We start from the raw sequence: 9,721 nt of genomic DNA on the forward strand, positions 1-9,721 counted from the left end.
TCTAATTGCACCTAGTGAGGCCATATCTGGAGGCCATATCAATTCCGGACTTCACAGTCTAAGAAAAACAAGGAGCTACTGGAGAGGGTTCACTGGAGTAAACCTTACCACCTTATAAAGGTGATAAGGCATCTGGAGCATCTTTCTTATGAGGAAAGATTTCGGGTCCTGGACCTGTTTAGTCTGGATAAGAGAAGACTGAAAGCAGGTTTCATCAATACATACAAATATCTCAAAAGTGGGTGCCAAGATGAAGGTGCCAGACTCTTTTCAGTGGTGCCCAGCAACAGAATAGGAAGTATAGGTCGTAAACTAAAACACAAGAAATTCCACCATAGGCCATAAACTAAACCACAAGAAATTCCACCTCAACATGAGGCAGAACTTCTTTACATTGAATGTGGCACAGCGCTGAGGCTACCCAGGGAGGTTGTGGAGTCTCCCTCTCTGGAGACATTCAATACCCACCTGGATGCATTGCTGTGTCACCTGCTCTAGGTGACCCTGCCTTGGCAGGAGTGTTGGACCAGATGCTGTCCAGAGACCCCTTCCAACCCTAACAGCTCTGTGATTTGGTGACTCTGTCAAGAGTTTAATGTGGCACAACATTGGAAATATTACATGGGGGAAATGGCCAGAGATGAATTCTGATGAAGAGGAATTATAAGGTGAATAGACAGCTTGCAAGAGAGAGGATGCAAATAAGAAAAACTAAAACAGAAAACTATCAGATTGGCTACCAACAAATCACAGATCAGCTCAGACATCACTGTTATTTAATAATTTCATTAGTGATGTTGGCATGGATATTAGAAACATAACAATGAAGTTTGCCAAAGACACTATGTTGGAAACATCACCAAGCAGTGCTTAGAAATAATACAGAAAGAACCTGATGACCTTGAGAATCACAGTAATAGAAATTAAATTAAATATGTGTAGTACAGATGTAAAGTCACACACTTTGTGATTAATATACAAAACTTTTTTGTCAGTAGAATTGTCAGCTGAAAATTGAAAAGCAAAAGGACAAGAGTTTGAATATGGGATGTCTAGAACTGCCAGCATTTTCTATTTGTGAAAGAGAAATACAAGTGTGAGGTGCTGCAGATGATAAATTTTTCAGTGTAATTAAGGAAATATTACTTCTATCAAGTAAATTCATCAGGATACAGTCTTGGTGAACCAGGTTTGAGAAAAAAAGAAGTCAAAAGGAATCAAGCAGAGGAAAGAGGTAATGTAATCATGAGGAGAACATAAGTAGAAGGTCAGAAATGCACAGGTTTTTGCCAAATCCTTAAAATTATTTCAAGTCAAACCAGGTGTATTAAATAAGCTTCTGTTGAAAGAGCTTTTTAGAATACATTCTGTAAACACCTCCAAGTTTTTCACTTAGGAAAGCAACACTTTAATTTACTTCATTTTGCTTTATATTTACTATGAAAAGAAAAATAGAGAGGTATGTCAGTAAGACAGGTAATGAGTTTATGAGCAGAGCCATAAAGAAGACCTGTTGGGAAAAACTCATCTCAAGTAAATTTATAGTGCTAAAATTATTCCTTTGCGAAAATTATTCAAAATGCTAAGCAATGCATTATTAACTGTATTCTGCTGGGTGCTGCATAAAAACATTTTGCTAGTAGAAATACTGTTACCCACAACACACCAGTCTATAAACTGCAACCAGCTTTGTGAATGGTTATATAATTTGGGAAACATGAATCCATGTTGCAATGGCTGAGTTATTCTTTTCTTTTTCTGGGTTTGCTAAAAAATTACTGCATTAAAAATACAGGTGGGAATAAATTGAGTTGGGATGGCTTAATCTGATGGGATCATGAAGACATCCAAAAAAACCTATGGGAGGAGAACACAAGGCCAGAATGCAGAATTTTTCTAAATCTTCCAAATGTTAGAAAAAGTCATGTAATCTTAGTGCAGGTTTTATTGGAATACCAGATAGATTGAAGTGATAGTCTCCTGGCAATGTATGGAGAACATCTAGCTCATTTAGGTTCTGTTTTATCTCCTTAGATCCTTATAACAAAGAGAAAACTGTTGAGGGAATAAGGTATCCCTGTTGGAAATTTATTTTCTGTTTAGTTTCATTCTGTCAAAATAGCTCTCTATCACCTTCCAGAATCAGGACCTTTGATCTATCCTTCTGGTCTAAACAGAACACATATGTATAAGAGGCTCTAGCCTGAAAGAGAGCATTGAACAAAGGATTCAAGCTAAAGCTGAATGTATATTAAAGGAAAAGAAAAAAGAATGATAGACTTGTCTTGATGTCCCCAAGCACATATGTTACCAAGGAGATTTTTTTAACATACTTACTTAGAAAAAAACAAGAACCAGGAAGAGGAAGAATGTGCACAGGATTCTGTTGATTTGACCCTTTGTTTTATGTCTTCTCCATCTTCTGAGTTAAATAATAAACATAGCTTTGTTTTGAAAACACTGATACACATTTTTTAACGTATAATTTTAATGTATAAAGCAGATGACAAGAACAGTACTTGTACAAGAACAGTACTTTGACCAATAAATAAGAGCTGGCCTGAGGGAGATCAATATAAGGTAAAATCTGGGACACGGAAACTCCTGTGCCATGGACATGTAAGACCGAGTTTGAGTTGTTTGAGAAGTGGAAGAACAGAGGAGGAGGAATAAGCATGTTAGATATTTTTTTTTTTTTAACAGTCTTACTGTCCACGATGAAATCATGTCCAGTAGTTATGATTCTGCACTTACATATAGTAACATATGTATTTTAAATATGTTCATCTGATTGCAAGTACATGGTTCATCTCTGTAATAGTCAGGATAGTCTCCTTTCTGTACATACAGTGATATTTCTACCGGAAAGCAGAGACCTAAATTGTATTAATCCAATCTTAAAACCAGTTATTTTTTACTTGACTACAAAAAGACTATAGAGTGCTGAACTCCAATATATGTATTTATATTTAGTCATATCAGTCCCACTGCTTTGTGTTCAAATTATGAAAAGTTCAATTCAAACCTTTATTCAATCATATTTCTCAGTTATTACTGTGAAGGGTTTTGCTCTTAAATTTAAGAATCCCTGCCTGAGCTCTTTATATAAAACAGTATAATTGACATTTTATTTGGTAATTCTGGTGTGGCAATTAAAAAAAACCCCAAAAACTAGTCATATTTTTATTGTCTGCCAATATTGGAATGAATTTAGCAGTGCAATGGTCATAACCTTGGAATAAGCCTATGCCTGCTGTTGCACTTAACATATTTGCATGAATATAAATAGAAACAATAACAAAGCTTACACATTTTTATATGTTGATGGTTCTTGTATTTAAAACATTACAGAAAGCTGAAAAATATTTCTATGCATTTTTTATTTTTTCCATTATTTCAACATGATGCACACTGCCTTTACTTGTAGTAGCACTTACTTGAAACAGCTCATGATATTGTTTTTTATTCTTTTGCTTGTTCACCTGAAACACTGCTGGTGCCAGTATTGTTTCAAGCTCTTTAAAAGTAATAGTTAAGGGCCAGAAGTGCAAAGACAAGGACAAAACACCATTGCTTCAGGGTTCTATTCAATTCTCTTTAATCAGGCAGAGTTGCCATTGAAATCAGTGACAGCTCTGCTTGAATAAGAAGGGCTGGATAGGGATTTCAGTACTATGAGCATGTAACTTAAAAATCTGCCCTACATGGCAGAGAAGGACTACCAAAGGAAGAACAGTTTCTCTCAGTTAAAAAATACTCCTTATATTCCTTTTCTGTAGAATTGAAATAAAGCTGTAAATTTTTTAAGAAACACATTCTTTTCTCTCTTACTCCTCTGTAAGTATATAAACATCCCATGCATTGTAACTCAGCCAAAATCCCTCATCCCTATCCCTATACATCACTTCCAATATCATGCCCCCTTTTGTACAGTGAGCTTTCCCATCTAAGAAATTTTCCTACCATGGCCAAAAGAGAATAAGGAAGAACCTAAGTGCACTAACAACATGACCTAATGTAACCTAAGTACCCTGATAATGTAACTCATAGTTTAAAAATCTTTAAAAGTCTTTCTTCTTTGCAGAAAAGTAAAAAAAAACCCCTAAAATATATTTTGAAATCAGAAGATATCCCCCAGCAGACTGCTTTGAGAGCCACTGAGTCATGACTTAATTCACTTCTTTAGAACACTCTTAATTAGTACCATGGGAATAAAATGCCAATGATTTATTGTCAGAAAATAAAGATAAATGGCAACGTGGTGCTCTCCTGACTTTAAAATATACATTTTTGGTATCTTTTTATTTTCTCAGATATAATAAGTTTTGGTGAAAAATATGGTAACTGTAAAACACTGAGAAACAGCCTCAAGTGGGAATTTCCATGCTGCTAAATACATTGTCCTCATTTACTGACATGAAGAGTCACTTGGCAGTCTCTGGTGCAATAGAATTATAGATTATGCAATTCTTAATCAGCTGTGTAATACACAAGCCTTCCTCACCCAATTGTACCAGTTCAATTTAGGTCATTAAAACTTCCACAAGGCAGCTTTCCTCCTCTGGCATTGACTGCCTGGAAAGACATGATTTTCCAGTAGTACAAGTCAGCAGTCACCTGCTGAGAGAGCTGGTGTGGCTTTTAAAAGCTGCTTCAGCACAAGAAGAAAAAGAGAGCTGACACTAACTACAGTTGTCAGAAATTCAAATACTGGGCTTTTAAACATTTCAGAAAACCAAACTGGAATGGAGAAGAAAAAAAAAAAAAAGAAGAGGAGAATTAAATGAATTAAACAAATGGAAGAAAAATAATCCTAGCAAAGACAACAGAAGGGAGAAAAATTAAAAGAACACAAACAGAAAAGAAAGGTCAAACATTAACTCCCTGTAGGAAGGTATTGGAAAATAAATAAACAAACAAAAAAATATCTGCTCATACTTTAAAAAGAGTTCCAAAACTTTAAGTAATGGGTAATATTTCTCAATTAAAATGGAGATTTTAGGTTTCACACTGTATGGAATTGATCTCTATCCATTGAAGTCATATTAATTTCTCTGTTAACCTCAGTCCATATTGGGTGTAGTCTCAAGAAAGCACAGAACCAGAATAGTTTGACCAAAAAAAAAAAAAAACAAATGAAAAACCCCCCAGAACAATAGATGAGTAAATGTATGTAAATATTAATTATTTATATATACCTGCATGAATTTTCCAAGGATGTATCTGCCCTATTCACATGCAGTTTCACAGGTGATATGCACTCTTGTTAAACCAATGTATGGTGGCAAAAAGTAACTTAACACTGTACAAATAGATAGAACCTATTTTACCAAAGAACCTACACACAATATGCTAGTACTGTGCTTGAAAGCACATCTACAAAACAAAGTACATGATAATATCCAGGAGTACTGGGCATTAATTTGAGCTGACATTTGCTTGCCTAGGCAGGCTAAAAATATTAGTAAATATGAACAGCTTATTTGGGATGAAAAGAGGAGGAACTGGTTACCATGGAGGGTGGCAGCAGGGAGAGGAAGAGAGATTCATGTTTCAAAATTCAGCCTCTGAATTTAAAGCAAAACCCCTAAATATCAAAGGTAGTGGATGAATTAATAATTGGTCTGGATTTCACTTTTTACTAATTCTTTCATAATAAGCACTAGAAAAAACATCTTGCAAATCAATCTACTAGAATTATTTTTTAAAACAGGAACTGGGTCAAATGAATGGTTTGTGGGACATTGGTTTTCAATGAACGAATTGTCCTGCCTCAAGGCTGGTATCTTAATTGCATCTGAGCATTGCAGTAGTTTTCCAAGATGGAAAAAAGTATGCAGCTCTTGAGATCTCCTCTGAAATACAACAAACTAGAACAATGTTAATTAGTAAAGGTAAAATAGATCTAAAGAGAGAATGGAATATTTTATCTGAAGATTTGCGTTAAACAGAAATAGGCAAAGATGGAATGAAGGTAGCAAAATTGTAATCATCAGCTCTAGTGATAGCTGTTTTAGAGGAAGAAAGGGTGAAAAATCAGATGATTCTCAGTTTCTGTGTAATTCTCATGTACAGGTTTGAATATATAAATAATAGCTTATTCAATACTCTGGCTTTAGAACAAGGGCATTCAGAAGAAGCATGGTATGGGTAAAGAGTAAATTATCTAAGAAAAAAACATTGCATTTATAAGTAAGCCTACATTTGAAGTCAGAAATATAGCAAAAAGAGGAAGTTCAAGGAGGAAATTTGTTAAAGAAAAAATGATGATGGTAAAATTTCTGCTGGCAAGACAAGCCTTCAGATTGTGAAAGTTCCTCCCTCAACTGCCCTATTTTCCAACTTTGTTTTAGACTTGGCACACACCTAGGTCTAACAAAGGACTTCAGAGGATTGTGGCTAGTTGCTGAGAAGTGTTTATGTTCCAAAGTCAAGTTTCACTATCCAAAGGGAAACTCTAACAAGAACAGCCATCCTGTGTCAGAACAAAGACCCTTCTTGACATTGTTTTATGCACTGGCTGATACAAACGGTCACACTAGGAATGATCTCTTTGGTGCCAGATTTGTCTTTCCTATATTTGCCATCTTCAGTAGTGCAACACTCACTCTCTTCCCTTTCTTTTCAGTTACTGTCCCTTGAGATGATTTTGTTTCCCCCAAGTCTATTTTTATGCTCTTCATTAGGGAACAGAAGATATTTCAATATTTTTCAGTGAGATTATTGTGTGTTGCTGATTGGCATGAGTGAGCACTCTGGCCATTGGTAGTCAGACTGTCCAGGGTGCTCTGCCTAATCCCCAGTCTGTTTTATGGCGGAGGGATGATAGCTTATCTTTGTCCTCCTGTACTCATTGTTTGCTCAGCCCAAAGGGGAAAACCAACAGAAACAATGGCAGATGAAGTTGTCTAAGTGAATACAACAGCACTATAATAAAGAAGACTCTTCTGGTCCTGTCCTGCCTCTTTAAACTATTTGTGACCCACCACCATAATATCCAAAATTATGATTAACATCTTTATCAGACTTCTATTCTATCACCTTCCAAAAGTTTAGGATCTAGAGACTGTCTGCATCCAGCCTTTGTGGAGGAAAACTTCTGAAAATCTATATTAGCTTTTTCATTCAGGAATACTGAAGGCCAACATGCAAGCAAAACTGTAAAGTTACAATTCCCTAATCATCCAGCAGACTTGGAAACGTAAAGCACCTCTTTGATATTTGCAGACAATGTGCTAAACTGAAGAGAATGGACCAATGTACCCAAAGGAATTCAGTGTATTTATGGAGTGTTCTCTTTGCTCTCCTATTTGTAATTCATCCTGCTTCATCTAGGGAATTAGTAAACATAGATTTGCTTCCATGGCCTAAAGAGAACAGAAGCTTCCCAAAGACTAGGTCTTTTATTTAGAATAAATTGCAATTGTAAGATCTATGTACTGTCGCATCTCACAGAATCCCCATAAAAGCATTTTGATTGCAATAGAAAAAAAAAAATAATTGCAAAGTAGAAAATATTAAACCCAAACTTTGTTAAGTAACAGTGTTTAATGCAAGGGGATTCTCAGGTGATGCCATTTCTCATTACATTCAACTGTTTCAAGTTTATAAAATGACTGCGAATTTTTCTTGACAATTAGATATTGACAATACAAATACACAGAAAAATTTATCCATAGCAGTATCTTGTGTAACTAACAGACTGCATTAAAGTCTATACATTTCAACTTTTTGCCTGAGAAAACAGCAGTTAACATCTATTGTAGTCGAAGTTGTTGTTTCACAAAACAGCCTGAAGTTTGCTTAGCAGTCATATCAATAGCAGGAGTTTATCAGATGAAGTCTTCACCAGTTATGGGTTGTGACATAAGGAGAAATTTGGAGTGAAAGGAGTTCATTTGGATTATAAAAAGCAATAAACTTACACTATTCATGAGGTAAAAATATTTAGCTTGGTGCCATGGTTTAATCCATTTGGCAGCTAAATACCACCCAGCTGCTTATTCACTCTCCCATAGAGCGATGGGGAAGAGAATTAGAAGGGTAAAATGAGAAAAGTCATGGGTTGAGATAAAGACACTTTAGCAGGGAAAGTAAAAGCTGTATGCCCAAGCAAAGCAAAACAAGGAATTCACTCACCATTTCCCATGGGCAGGCAGATGTTCAGCCATCTCCAGGAAAGCAGGGCTTCATCACACACAACTGTGAATTGGGTAGAAAAATGACTTGACTCCAAGGGTTCCCCATTCTTCTAAGCATGACTCCTTAGGGTGTGGAATACCCCTTTGGTCAATCGGGTTCAGGTGTCCCTGCTGCCTCCCCTCTCTGGGGACTGTAAGGGCTGACACCCTACACAACACATGATTAAGGCAAACTGTCACAAGACAGGGTTATGATCGTAAGGCATACAGTTCTGTCTGATTATATCTAAGAATATTAAAAGCAAAAAGCAACCAGCAAGGCAGGAGAAGCAATCCTGACTGCAGTACAGAAAAAAATGGCAGTGATTCAATGGCCACAAGGAATAATTGTTTTGTTTTGGTTTAATTACTCAAAAAATTTGAACGTAAACTTTCTAAAGTTCAAATCAGGCACACAACTTTATATATGCAATATAGAATGATAAAACTTGCTGACAGTTGGATATGCTCATTAGGAATTGTAAGTCAGCAGCACCACTTTCAAAACCCGAAAACTGTTAATATGCGGACTTCAGCCAAAGGAATAAATCAAATAAATCAAATATTTAGCTTGATACATGTTGTCATTTTTCTACCTATGCAATATATTTTCAGATCACAGCTTCTTTGGATTTATTAATTATTCCAGTATATTCCCCAAATGCCTTATGAAATTGTATATTATATGAAATACAAATAAAGAATCAGAAGCCAGGCATATCTGGTTAATAGCTAGTCTATACATCTGAAATCTTTTGTCAAGAGAGCTGTACCAACTCATTAATTCAAAAAGAGTTTAATAGGGAAACCAGCATCAATAAGCCAGCAAAATCCCTTTTACACTTTTCTAGAATGATCAACACCTCTGAACAATGTAATTCATTGTGGACAAAGATTGTCAGCCTACTGATATCAAAGGCTAGGCTAAGAGAGGAAAATATCCATAAAACAACCAATGGATTAGAAACTTATATTAATATCTGGGCACATAGTAATAATCCAGTGAAACAGATTTAATGCTTTGTGTTTAAATTATCCTATTGAAAATAATATAATTTAGAATAATATTAAAGAGATGGTAGCTGGGAAGGTAACAAAGTTAGAACTCCTATCTGTGTAATTTACTTGCATTTACAGAGCTCTCAGTCTGCACTTTACTTATAATTGGTCACTCACGTTTGCTATCTAGGACACTTTCCCTGTGCTTCCTCTAAAATTATCTACTGATAAGTCAAGCTTTCAGAAGCTTAATGCTGTGACAGCCAGGCTTGTATTTTCTGTTTTGCATAAGGCATTGCAGACTCCTGTGTTCAGAGATTTCCAAAATTCAAAGTGCAGTCATTTGAAATTGTAAATAAATCCACCTTTAATCCACAGGTAAATTTAACCTGGTAACTACCCTGAAGTATCAAGCAAGAGCAGGTTGTCCCATCGTGATACATAGTTTGAAGCAGGATTATCTGTCAAGTTATTTCATTAGGATGTTCTGTGAAAAAATAAGCAGTGCCAAACATTTCAAAGTGGTCTCAGCAGGGAAGTTT

The 9,721-nt window shown here is 35.8% G+C and overlaps 1 long non-coding RNA gene across 1 annotated transcript in view; it reads right to left on the reverse strand.

Moving 5' to 3' along the window:
• Window positions 1-8,340, reverse strand: part of LOC121659270 — a 28,158-nt gene extending 19,818 nt beyond the window's left edge. The window contains exon 1 of the long non-coding RNA XR_006014244.1: window positions 8,140-8,340. This is a non-coding gene — a long non-coding RNA (uncharacterized LOC121659270). The remainder of the gene's footprint in view (window positions 1-8,139) is intronic.
• Window positions 8,341-9,721: the final 1,381 nt, after the last annotated feature.

This window comes from Corvus kubaryi, unplaced genomic scaffold (genome assembly GCF_017639235.1).
Source record: "Corvus kubaryi isolate FWS band 111438036 unplaced genomic scaffold, C.kubaryi_AGA036_p1.0 split3-73, whole genome shotgun sequence".
Lineage (NCBI taxonomy): Eukaryota > Metazoa > Chordata > Aves > Passeriformes > Corvidae > Corvus > Corvus kubaryi.